The following is a 13,195-nucleotide window of genomic DNA, read 5'->3' as shown; positions in this document are numbered from 1 at the left end:
ATTTTTATATTTATATGTGAAAATGTTTAAAATTCAAGTATCATAAACATGAATTTTTTTTTATAGTTTCAGAGGTAGAGTTTAGTGATTCATCAGTTGCATATAACACCTAGTGCTCATCATATCAAGTGCCCTCCTTAATGCCCATCACCCAATTACCTCATTCCCACCAACCTCCCCTCCAGCTCAAACGAAATCAGAGAGGGAGACAAATGATAAATATGAATCTTAACAAGTTTCACTCTTGCCTTTAGAAATTCATTTTTCAGATCAAAGAAGGGTCAAAGAAAGTTAAATACATTGAAATAATATGTAGAAAGTCCTTTTAAAAGTAAAAAGTGCTGGGGCACCTGGGTGGCACAGTCAGTTAAGCATCTGACTCTTGGTTTTGGCTCAGGTCATGATATCAGGGTCCTGAGATCGAGTGTTGCATCATTGGGCTCCACATGCTCTGTGCAGAGTCTGCTTCAGATTCTCTCCCTCTCCCTCTACCCAGTCCTGTTTGCACACATACACCCTCTCTACAATAAATAAATCTTAAGAAAGGTGTAAAGTACTGTTTATTACTGCAAAAAGTTGTTACTTTGGGGTTTGAATTCTGATTTTGAAATTTATCAGCTCAGTGTTTTTATCTGTAAAAAATAGGGATGACAACTCAGTTTATGACTTCTTCCCTCCCTTTTTGCTTCACTACTTTCCTGAGAAATGACAATCTAGTTGATTGATAGTTTCTAGGTAGGTCAGAAGGCTGAAGAGCAAGGGAAAGATGAAGAGCAAAGGAAAATTATGTCAAATAAGGGAAAAGTATAGAGACTTATAGAATTGTAGAAAAATGGAAGTTTCAATTGTCTTGTAACACTACCAACCTAAAAGATGAGAAAAAAATGATGAAGGAATATTTCCATCTTGTAAGTCACTAATCTTGTAATATGTTGGTTTTCAAATTTCTCTGTGTGGGTTATCTGTTTTATGGATTATTTCAACATGCTTTGGAACTACCACTGATTTCTTCTAATAAGCACCATTTCTGGTCTGTCTCCTATATTATAAATTGGTGTGGGATTAGGAAATGCAATAATAGATTAATTTAAACATAATTGGAAAAGTAATTTAGTTAACATTGCAAAGAAAAAATATGCTTTTTGGATTATTCATTGTTAGTTTTTTCTTTCTGCATTTAGTTACTCTCTTTATGTAGATAATTAGGAAGTTTAATAAATTTGCCCTCCTGGGTGAGGATTTATGTATGAGAGAGTAAAGCATTCACTGTTTTTATAATGAAGGGCTCTGTTTTAGAATCAGTGTTTTTGTTCAAATATTGTAGATGCGCCTGGTGTGGGAGGGGTGTGAGATGTATTCTGGGAAGTAGCTGGTGGTGACATCAGAATCTACAAGAGCATGTTCAGTTTTAAAAAATCATACTTAATTGTATAATTACTTTGATGTGTTCTTTTATTTTTAACTTGTTTTAATCACCCAGTGCTCATCAAGACAAGCGCACTTCTTAATCCCCATCACCTATTTCACCCATCCCTCCACCCATCTCCCCTCTGTTAACCATCAGTTTGTTCTCTATAGTTGAGTCTGTTTCTTGGTTTCTCTCTCTCTTTGTCCCCCTTCAGTCATTTGTTCCATTTCTTAAATTCTACATATGAGTGATATCATATGGTATTTGTCTTTCTCTGACTGATGTATTTTACTTAGCATTATATTCTCTAGCTTCATCCACATCATTGCAAATGGCAAGATTTCATCCTTTTTATGACTGAATAACATTACAAGGTATGTATGTTCCATATCTTCTTTATCCATTCATCAACCAATGGACACTGGGGGGCTTCTATAATTTGGCTTTTGTAGGTAATGCTGCTATAAACATAGGGATACATGTATCCCTTTGAATTAGTATTTTTGTATTCTTTGGGTAAATACCCAATAGTGTGATGCTGGGTCATAGGGTTCTATTTTTAAGAACCTCCACACTCTTTCCCAGAGTGGCTGTACCAGCTTGCATTCTCACCAACAGTGCAAGAGGGTTTCCTTTTCTCCACATCCTCGCCAATATTTGTTGTTTCCTATCTTGTTAATTTTAACCATTCTGACAAGTGTGAGGTGGTATCTCATTGTAGTTTTGATTTGCATTTCCCTGATGGTGAGTGATGTTGAGCATCTTTTTATGTGTCTGTTGGCCATCTGTATATCTTCTTTGATGAAATATATATTCATAGCTTTTGCTCATTTTTTAGCGAATTATTTGGTTTTTTGGGTGTTGAAATTTTAAGTTCCTTATATTGGATTCTAACACTTTATCAGATATGTCATTTGCAAGTATCTTCTCCTATTCCAAAGGTTGTCTTTTAGTTTTGTTGATGGTTTCCTTTGCTGTGTAAATTTTTACTGTGATGTAATCCCAATAGTGAACTAAAAGCAAAAGTGAACTATTGCTTTTGCTTCCCTTGCTTCAGGGGAACTGTCTAGAAAAAAATTGCTATGGGCGATGTCAGAGAAATTACTGACTGTGTGCCGTTCTAAGATTTTTAAGGATTTGGATCTCACATTTAGATCTTTCATCCATTTTGAATTTATTTTTGTTTATGGTGTAAGAAAGTAGTCCAGTTCCATTCTTCTGCATGTTGTTGTCAAGTTTTCCCAACACCATTTGTTGAAAAGACTATCATTTTCCCATTGGATATTCTTTCCTGCTTTGTTGAAGATTAGTTGACCATATCATTGTGGATTTATTTCTGGATTTTCTATTCTGTTCTATTGATATAGGTGTCTATTTTTGTGTCAATACCATACTATTTTAATTACTACAGTTTTGTCATATAACTTGAAGTCCAGAATTGTGATGTCTTCAGCTTTGCTTTTCTTTTTCAAGATTGCTTTGGCTATTCAGAGTCTTTTGTGGTCCATAGAATTTTAGGATTGTTTGTTCTAGCTCTATGAAAAATGCTGTTGGTATTTTTGATAGGGATGGTATTGAACATCTAGATTGCTTTGGGTATTATAGACATTTTAAGAATATTTGTCTTCTAACCCATGAACATGGAATGTCTTCCTATTTCTTTGTGTCATCTTCAGTTTCTTTCATCTGTGTTTTATAATTTTCAGGGTATTGGTCTTTTGTCTCTTTGGTTAGGTTTATTCCCAAGTATCTTATTATTTTTGGTGTAGTTTTGTTTATTTATTTATTTTAATTTTAAAATTTGTATTTATTTATTCATGACAGAGAGAGAGAGAGAGAGAGAGAGAGAGAGAGAGAGAGAGAGAGGCAGAGATATAGGCAGAGGAAGCAGCAGGCTCCATGCAGGGAGCCGGACGTGGGACTCCATCTAGGGACCCCAGGATCCCACCCCGGACTGAAGGTGGCGCTAAACCACTGAGCCACCCGGGCTGCCCTTTGGTGTAGTTTTAAATGGAATTTTTTAAAAACATTTATTTCTGCTACTTCATTTTTGGCGTATAGAAATACAAGAAATTTCTCTATGCTGATTTTGTTTCCTATGAATTTACTGAATTTGTTTATCAGTTCTACTTTATGTATTCATTTTTTATACTTAGATGTTTATTTAAACATCTGATCCACCAACTTTGCATTTTCCACCAACCCAGTGTGCAGAAACCTTTACAGGCTTTACAGTCTTTTGTTTAGCCTTCAAGGGAAACTCTGAAGCAGCCATTGCTGTCTTTTTTGATGTTTGCTTAGCCTCTTTGGGTTCCTTGGCAATCCTGATGGTTCTTGTTGAGCCTTTCTAACTTCAGGCTTCTGATTCCTCTTAGCCATTCTATCAGCAAGAGATGGCACCAGTGATTGTCTTTTGGAATTTGACTGTGTACCAGGTTCTTGTCTTTTGAATTTCTTCAGACTGTCCCTTTTTGTGCTTTCTTCTGTAGAGGATAGTCCAGTTTATCTGCTGAGGATTCCTCTGCAAAAGGAATGATAACTGGCATTTTGCATTAAGAAATTGGAAAACTTTCCTGTCAGTCTTGGCATTGGGTTTCCCATGTCTAGGGTAGATCTTGTACTCACTGAAACTGCACAGCTCCACCTTCATGGCTATGGCAGCCAGGAAGAAGGAAAGATGGTGAAGAACTACATTGATATGTTCTTCATCATTACTTTACATTGAAATTTCAAGTAATCTGGTATTTTTAGGTTTATCAGAAAGGGGCAATAGATTTAAAAGAAGGTTGAGAAACAAATTGTAGATAGCTTTTCTTAGCACAATATGATCTTTTGTTTTGCAAATGAAAGCACTGCAGGATTCTTGGGCATACAGTATACAATTTAATCTTGTAAGTTTTTATTTATTCACAGGAGGTGGGGAGGAGTACTATATCTACTTTGGAAATGAGGTGTGTTTGGGACTGTTTTCTTTCCCCTTTAGTCTTGATAATATGGTGGGCAATGCCTAGTTTTGATAACTACCATAGAAAATGAGGCATTTAGAGTAGTAGCATGGGACCAACAGGGCAGCTTCTCCCACAGGATCCTTTGAAAGCATTTGGGACCTTGAAAAAGTGTAAGAAACATGAGTCTAAGGACACCAGCAATCCTATGGTTCATGTCTAATTGTTCCATTGATATTTGATGGCCCCAAAACTTGGTCTCCCTAAACTACTGATAGTATCATGAATTCACCTCACCCTCAGCCTGCTTGTTATTCCGTAACCAGAATCTTTAGTGATCCACCCACATATTTCACATTGAGTACATATATTCAGCCTGGTATGTAGAGCCCTCCATATCTTACCTGTCCAATGTAATCTCTCATGAGTTCTTATTCTACTCTCTACACTTAGTTAAACCTACCAGTGTGCTTTTTCTAAGATTATACTACATTTTCTTACCTTTGTACATTTTCTCCTTCTCTTCCATTTACTAGGAATATTTTCTTCATTTCCATCTACCAGAATTCTATTAATCGTCAAGATGCATTCACATACCAAATCCTTTGTTAAGCCTTCTTACTATTGTTTAGCAGCGACACTTCCCTTTTCTGAGTTATACATTTAGCTTATGCTTTCACCAGGTTTTATGACCTAACTTATGTTATAGTTATTTTATATTTTTTGCTCTGTCCTTGAGGACAGAGCAATATCTTTCCCATAAGGTTTTGTCTTTTCATACAATGTCCAGAACAGCTTGACTTATAGAAGGTGCTCAACAAAAATTAGTTGAATTAGGGTTAATTTCCAGATCTATCCATGAACTTCCTACTGACTTATCTCTCAAGCATTTAGTAGAGTTTTAGAATAATGAAATTGAAATTACAGATCACCTGAAAAGCAGGCATACTTTTAAAGATGTGTGCCTCAATGATTAATTCTTCTAAAAAAGTGATTTTCAGGAAATATTTTACACTCATTCATAGAACAACCAGAAATAAAACATTTTTGCGTTATTTTCTTACTAATATTAGGTGACATCAAAGACTGTCGTTCAACACATTACAGTTCTGGAAAACATATTATAAAAGAAATTGTTACAGAGGAGATCATATTTTGAAACTGTATAATTCTCAGGCACTGGATATATGCCTGATCAAGGACTTTGGCATCTATTACTATTGCATCTATTACTTTGGCATCTAGTACTATAGTACTTTGGTACTATTACTACCAATATATTTTTAAAAAGCAAGTCTATAAATTCAATAACTCTTTTTAAAAAATATTTATTTTTTTATTTGAGAGAGTGAGTGTAAGCACGCATGAGTGCACATACAAGTGCGCATAAACCAAGGGAGGGGCACAGGGAGATAGAGACAAGCAGACTCGCTGGTGAGTGGCAAGAACTGGATTCGGGCTCCATCTCAGGACCCTGAGATCATTATCATTATCAGGGTCTTATGACCCTGAGATCATTTCATCTTGAGATGAAATCAAGAGTTGGATATTTAACCCACTGAGTCTCCAAGTCCCAATTCAATAACTCTTAGTGGTCATATTTCAGAATTTAAATATACTCTTGGTCATACAGAATCATCTATTCTTAACTTCCACAGTTTCTTAGATGAAGAACTGAGATTCAGAGAGCATAAGTGACTTGCTCAAGATCTTAACAGCAGGTGTGTGGCAAAGCAGTGAGGAAAACTTAATTTTTTTGATTCTCAGTTAAATAGTTTCTTTAGGAGTTCATAATATCTTTTTAACAAAATATACAAAGTGAGATTAAAGATACTTGACCTATTCATTTTACCAGGATTTAACATGATGTGCCATGAAGTGTAAATATAACCCATTAGACAGTCCTATAGTTTACATTTTACTTAGCTAAACATTACTTTAGCTTAATATGTAAAATGTTCAATTAACAAAAAAATCTACTTGACTCACTAAACTGCAAGTTCTTAGAAAACTGACTTAGTTCCACATCTCTTTCAAAAGCAGTATATTTCAAAAGATTTTGAAATAATTCCATTTCTCCCTCTAGATTTTTCTACAGTAAACTATGCATTAAATTTATTCTGGTGAACATTCTTTTTTTTAAGATTTTATTTATTTATTCATCAGAGACATACACACACAGAGAGGCAGAGACACAGGCAGAGGGAGAAGCAGGCTCCATGCAGGGAGCCCGACATGGGACTTGATCCCAGGACTCCAGGATCACGCCCTGGGCCAAAGGCAGACGCTAAACTGCTGAGCCACCCAGGGATCCTCTCTTGTGAACATTCTTTAAAGAAAACTCCCAGTATGGAGAATGGAAATATCACGAATCCAGGCTTCTCTGAATACAGGCCTCCCGTCCACCCCTTCTTTCTGAAGATTTGTCGTAGAAATGTAGGGGGGGGAAAAAGAAATGTAGGGGGAGGATGATAATATTTATGAGTTGATTTTGTTGTAGTAAGACACCCTTGAGCTCTCAGTGGCAAGGCACACTGTAGGTTTGTTTTCACTTATGTCATAGTCTGGGGCAGGTCAGGCAGTCTGTTGAGGCAACTCTTTTCTCAGAGATGCCTTAGGTATTTGATATTGCTATTTTGGATGCCCAGCTCCATACATGGGGAAAGGAGAAGAGGAGGAGAGGAAGAGTGCTTGAGAGAGAGAAGATTATGTGAGAACTTTTGCTAAGGACCAGACTTAGATGTGATTACTTCCACTCATATTTCTTAGGCCAGAACTAGTCACATGAGCCCATCCAGATCCTTTTATGTTGGAAAATGCAACCTTCCCGTGTGATCAGGAAGAAAGTGCACACTTGGTTTGGTTGGTGTACACAGGTTTTTTCCTTTCTATAGTCTACGGGTGTAAGTATAGATATAGGTATACACACACACACACAGAAGCTTTTAAAAAATAGTTGTAGCTATTTATTTATTTATAAAAAAGATTTTATTCATTCATGAGAGACACAGAGAGAGGGAGAGGCAGAGACACAGGCAGAGGGAGAAGCAGGCTCCATGCAGGGAGCCGGACGCAGGACTCAATCCCGGGATGCCAGGATCACACCCTGGGCTGAAGGCGGTGCTAAACCACTGAGCCACCCGGGCAGCCCTAGTTGTAGATTTTTAAAAAACTCTTTCCACTGCCTCTTTGAGTGACAACTTGGTATAGAAAACTGAAATAGTGAGTAAAAGCCTTGAGAAATGAGATGCAGCTTATTATTAAGCAGGTTGAAGCAGCAGAGCAGAGTACTTAATAGCAGGTCTGCCTTTAATTTTCACTTGGGGTAACCCATTCATTAAGCTTAAATCATGTATATAAAGGATTTATTGAGATCTTCAGCCATAGGAACAACCTGAAGTTAGACAAGTTATTTTATTTTATTTTTAAAAAGATTTTATTTATTTATTTGTTTATTTATTTATTTATGAGAGACAGAGAGAGAGACAGAAACATAGGCAGAGGAAGAAGCAGGCTCCCTACAAAGAGCCTAATGTGGGACTCAATCCCAGACTGGGAGATCACAACCTGAACCAAAGGCAAACAAACACTCAACTGCTGAGGTGTCCCTAGGCAAATTTCTTTAATAAATAAACTTCATAAGATGAGGCTTAAAACCAGTGGTGATGGGTAATATATAGGGTAGGAGGAGGGATCCCTGGGTGGCGCAGCGGTTTGGCGCCTGCCTTTGGCCCAGGGCCCGATCCTGGAGACCCGGGATCGAATCCCACGTCAGGCTCCCGGTGCATGGAGCCTGCTTCTCCCTCTGCCTGTGTCTCTGCCTCTCTCTCTCTCTCTGTGACTATCATAAATAAATAAAAAAAAAATTTAGGGTAGGAGGAACCCCTGGTTTACAGCACCTGCCAATTTCTATGGTGTAAATGCTTCCACAACTGCCAAACTCAAAAAATTGATGAGTATTTAGCAATTGGCACTCCAACAAGCCAGTTGCAGCACACTAGCGCTTAAAGCCCCCTCCCACATCCAATTAGTGAAGCCCAGGAAGCTTCTCTGTTTTCTTGTATAGGCAATCAACAACCAACACCACGTCCTCCTCTATCTCCACCACAACTGCCACCAAGTATTAGCTGTGAACAATGGACCAGGTCCTGTGCTAGGAACTTTATGATCTTTCTTCACATCCTCACAGACACCTCTGAGGCAGGTATTAATGTTTCCATTTTACAAATGAGAAAACTGGTGCTTGACTATCTCAAAGTCAAACAGTGAGTTAAATAGTGAGTAATTAGCAGGGCCAGCATAGAAAACAAATCCTAAGGTAGCTTAAACGTAGGAAGGCTTTGAAGCCAAAATCTGTAGCAAACATCTTGTCACTTGGAGAATAAAGAATCAGACTTAGTAAAGTTCTTAGGGACTTCTGAGAATTTTTCAAAACCAAAAAACTATCATGCAAAACTTATGATGTGTCCTATTACTTTAAAACTTTAGCTGGCATGGAAGTGTCATAAGTACCTTTAATATATCGTTTAATGTTTTAAGTTTTTTTTTAAAGATTTATTTATTTTAGAGAGACAGAGAGAGAGAGTGAGAGAGAGCGTGAATGGGGGGGGATGGGCAGAGGAAGAGGGAGAGAGAGGATCTGCACCAGACTCAGTGTGAAGCCTGACATAGGGCTGGATCCCACCACCCCAAGACCACGACCTGAGCTGACATCAAGAGTTGGATGCTTAACTGACTGAACCACCCAGGCACCTTTTAATTTTTTAGATTTTAAAAATATTTGTATTCTTCATTTCTTCTGAAGTTTTAATCAGTGGATTTGGAGACTGTATAGAAAAATGTCCTATTTAACATAATGTGTATAAAATAAGTGGCATATTTGGCCAATAAAAACTGAATAAAAATATCTGTAAAATATATATTTTTTTGAGAGCAAGAAGTAGTTTCCCAATCAGAAATAGATCCTGACAAAGAAATGAGATTTTACTTATTTAGGAAATAAGTATACTGATGCCAGAGTGCTTAACCATATGTTACTTGATTTTTCCCATTTATTCAATTATTATGATTAATTATGCAAAATCCATACACTTAATGAATTATTCTTTAAGGCTGATGAGTATTTCATGCTTTATGAACCTTTCAGCTAAAAATATGTAGATCTGAGCCATCAGGGAAATTACTTCAATTAAGTTAATCCTTCTCATATATACATAATATATGCTTGTGGTGTGATGTGGAATCCATTTTTATCATAGAAATAGCATCTGAGATTTTAAAAATATTAAGACCATTAAAATACATAACTTATTTTTAGAACTTGGAAAATTGCATAAATCCTAGGTCTCACTTACAGATTGTCCACTTATTTGCATGGTATAAAGTTACTTAACCAGAGAATGGGATTTAGTCATGTGTGCCCTATGTTTCCATTCCAAATGTACAACTATTCTGAAAGTGAGTTATAGGTTTATATCACACAGAGTTACTTGGTTACTGCTTGAAACTGATTTTGACCATCTGTTCAACATAATAAAATGGATATTTATAAAATATATAATAACCTAAGTACAGTATGACTGGTTTCACTATTGATTCTTACTTTTTAAGTGCATCAAACTGCTTATCAAATGGAAAAAAGATGGACTCATTCATTCAGCACATTTACTGATGTTTGCAGATCATGACATTGTGTATTTTGAACACTAAAATACAACCACTTTACTCCATGTGGACATTATAAGTAATATATTTTTATTAACTTCACTTTTGAAGTCCAGGCCTAAATTTATAATTGTCATTCATATAGTGTTAACTATGTGTGTGCCCCACAGGCATCTCCAACTTGGTAAGACACTTGACTTTCTCAGCTGTGTCCACCCCTTGGCCATCTAAGCTCCAATTCTAAAGGAATCACATTTATAAACTATCTCATGGTGGTTATTTCTAATCTTGCTCATTATTTTATGTAGATGGAGAATCCTCATTTTATAATTATTTCTAATGCCCAGAACCATTCACTTTAGAAGACAGAAGGAACCCTATAAATAGTCCAATTCTTTTATCTGAGGCCAATTTTTAATAGATTTTTAAAAACCTTCTCTTCAAATCTGTAGTTGTTCATAGGTAATGCAATGGTGAATATACAATAGCATATCTGATCTAAGTTTATAAACAATCATATATATACTCAGTGGAAGAACAAAAAACTGATTAAACCTTGCTGTGTTATTAGTATCCTGTTAAACTTTCCAGAAAAAGAATAGCACACATGACTTTATAAGTAATCAGTTTACATACTCTTCCTCAGTGTGAAATTATTATTTTCTCATCAATCCAAAGTCATTAAAGACATTTTTCATATATAAAAGTAGGTGAAGTCTGAAATGAGATTATAAAGAATAATTGAAAAACTGTGAGGGTCCATATAAGACAAGATGAATAAGGAATATTAAAAATATAATATGGAATGAATAAGTCATGGGAATGAAAGGCACAGCATAAGGAATATAGGCAATGATACTGTGATAGTGTTGTATGGTGACGGATGGTAGCTATACTTGTGGTGAGCTTAGTGTATAAACTTGTGGAATCAGTATATTGTACACCTGAAACTAAGGTAATGTTGGTACTTTACTGAACTACACTGAAAAACAAAAGTAGAAAAGTTAATATGTGTCTGGGTAGATGTGTGTGTGTGAACACATAGGCGTGTGTGTGAAGTCTTTTTGTTTAGGTGTGATATTACATTATAAATAGAAATAGTCCACTTAAAATAATCAGTCCAATGGAAAGATTGGTATCACAGAAGTCCTTGGATTGCCTGGATAATGAGACACTTTTTTAAAAATTTATTTTTTATTGGTGTTCAATTTGCCAACATATAGAATAACACCCAGTGCTCATCCCCTCAAGTGCCCCCCTCAGTGCCTGTCACCCAGTCATCCCCACCCCCCAGCCACCTCCCTTTCTACCACCCCTTGTTCGTTTCCCAGAGTTAGGAGTCTCTCATGTTCTCTCCTTTTCTGATATTTCCCACTTAATGAGACACTTTGAAATACTGCCAGCACTGTTGGAGAAAGATTTGGGCCATCTTGGTTACACTTTGTTTAGCACACAAGCTGAACAAATGCCCCCAGTATGGTTGGTTCTGAATGTAATTTTTCTTATCTTAGTCATGAAACAGGTCTTCAGTCAAGCATGATTCCAGCTACTTGCTCAATTTTAGGCTATGTGAGATTAGTCGGCAAGAAGAACATCACCTAAATATCTTAAAAATCATGGATAAAGTTATAAGAAGAAAGCAACAAGAATAGTATTTTGGACTTTTTGTTGGGTAAACCTTTTGACCTAGTATGTATACTTCTGAGAACATAAATGTATATGTCAGGGTTCGACCAGAGAAACAGAACCAGTAGAATATCTATAGAGGATACTAATTGCAAGGAATTGGTTTGTGAGTTGTGGAGTTTGGCTAGGCAAGTCCAAAGTCTTTCCCTGTTGGGCAAGCCATCAGGGAGGACAGTCTGGAACTTTTGGACATTGTATGAGCAGAAGCTGTAGTCCTTAGGAGGAATTTCTTCTCCAAGGAAAGCCTCAGTTTTACTTTGAAGACCTTTCAATTGAGTGAAGTTACCCAGAGTATCTAGGATAACTTCCCTTACTTAAAATCAATTGTTTATGACTTTAATCACATCCACAAAATGCCTTCAGAGCAACACCTAGATTAACGTTTGATTAAATAACAGGACCCTAGGGCTAGCCAGGTTGATGTATCAAAAAACTATCACCTTGGGGCGACTGGGTGGCTCACTCAGTTGAGCATCTAACTCTTAATTTTGGCTCAGGTCACGATCTCAAGGTCCTGGGATGGAACCTCTTGTCCGGCTCCACGCTGAGTGTAGAGTCTGCTTGTGTCTCTCTTGCTGCTCCTCCCTCCTGCCCCCCCACTCCCTGGTCTCTCTCTCTCTCTCATAAATAAATAAATAAATAAATAAATAAATAAATAAATAAATAAAATCTTAAAACATACACACACACACACACACACACACACATAACACTGACCTAGGGAAAATAGCCTAAATACAGAAAAAGCTTCACACACAAATCGATTCACTTTCACTAAAAAAACCTGTAAATATGTATAATATTGAGTAAAAGGCAAGTGGTTAAGTTATGACTCATTTATATGATGGACATTATGTTATTAAACATTGTTTTAAAATTATATGGAGGATATAACAATTTTTATGATGTTAACTAAAAATCAGGAGACAGTGTACGATTATAACTTTGTAATCATTTGAATGGAAAAAATGAATATTTAACAAAATGTTAGAAAAGATAACCTGGGGTGGTATTACTACTGCTGGTTTTCTTTCCTTCTACATTTACATTTTTCAAATTATCTCTAAGAAGCATGTATTACTTTTGTAATAGGAAAAAAATAACATTCTAAAAATGATTGTTCTGAATTTTTAAAAAGATTTTTATTTATTCATAAGAGACACACGGAGAGAGGCAGAGACATAGACAAAGGGAGAAGCAGGCTCCTCGCAGGAAGCCCGGTATGGGACTCTATCCCCGGACCCCGGATCACTCCCTGAGCAGAAGGCAGATGCTCAGCCGCTGAGCCACCAGGCATCCTGATTGTTGAGGCATCTGAATTTTTAAAATATCATGCTAGACATTTATTTTTATCAAGCCAATTGATTTTCTATTTTTTTGCCAGTAAATTTGTTATAAGGACATTTAAACTTTTATGCCATGGTCATTCTCATAATAAGGCAGGAATATACAACTTTCTTGGTATCCTTTTATAAAAGGCAGAAGAAAAAAT

At 36.5% G+C, this 13,195-nt stretch overlaps 1 pseudogene; it reads right to left on the bottom strand.

The window, feature by feature from the left end:
* Nucleotides 1-3,572: 3,572 nt before the first annotated feature.
* On the bottom strand, nucleotides 3,573-4,058 carry LOC129504331 (60S ribosomal protein L24-like; annotated as a pseudogene).
* Between the last annotated feature and the right edge of the window lie 9,137 nt (nucleotides 4,059-13,195).

The sequence above is a fragment of the Nyctereutes procyonoides genome, unplaced genomic scaffold (genome assembly GCF_905146905.1).
Source record: "Nyctereutes procyonoides isolate TBG_1078 unplaced genomic scaffold, NYPRO_anot_genome, whole genome shotgun sequence".
NCBI classification, from domain to species: domain Eukaryota; kingdom Metazoa; phylum Chordata; class Mammalia; order Carnivora; family Canidae; genus Nyctereutes; species Nyctereutes procyonoides.
This window is presented reverse-complemented; position numbering and strand designations above follow the sequence as displayed.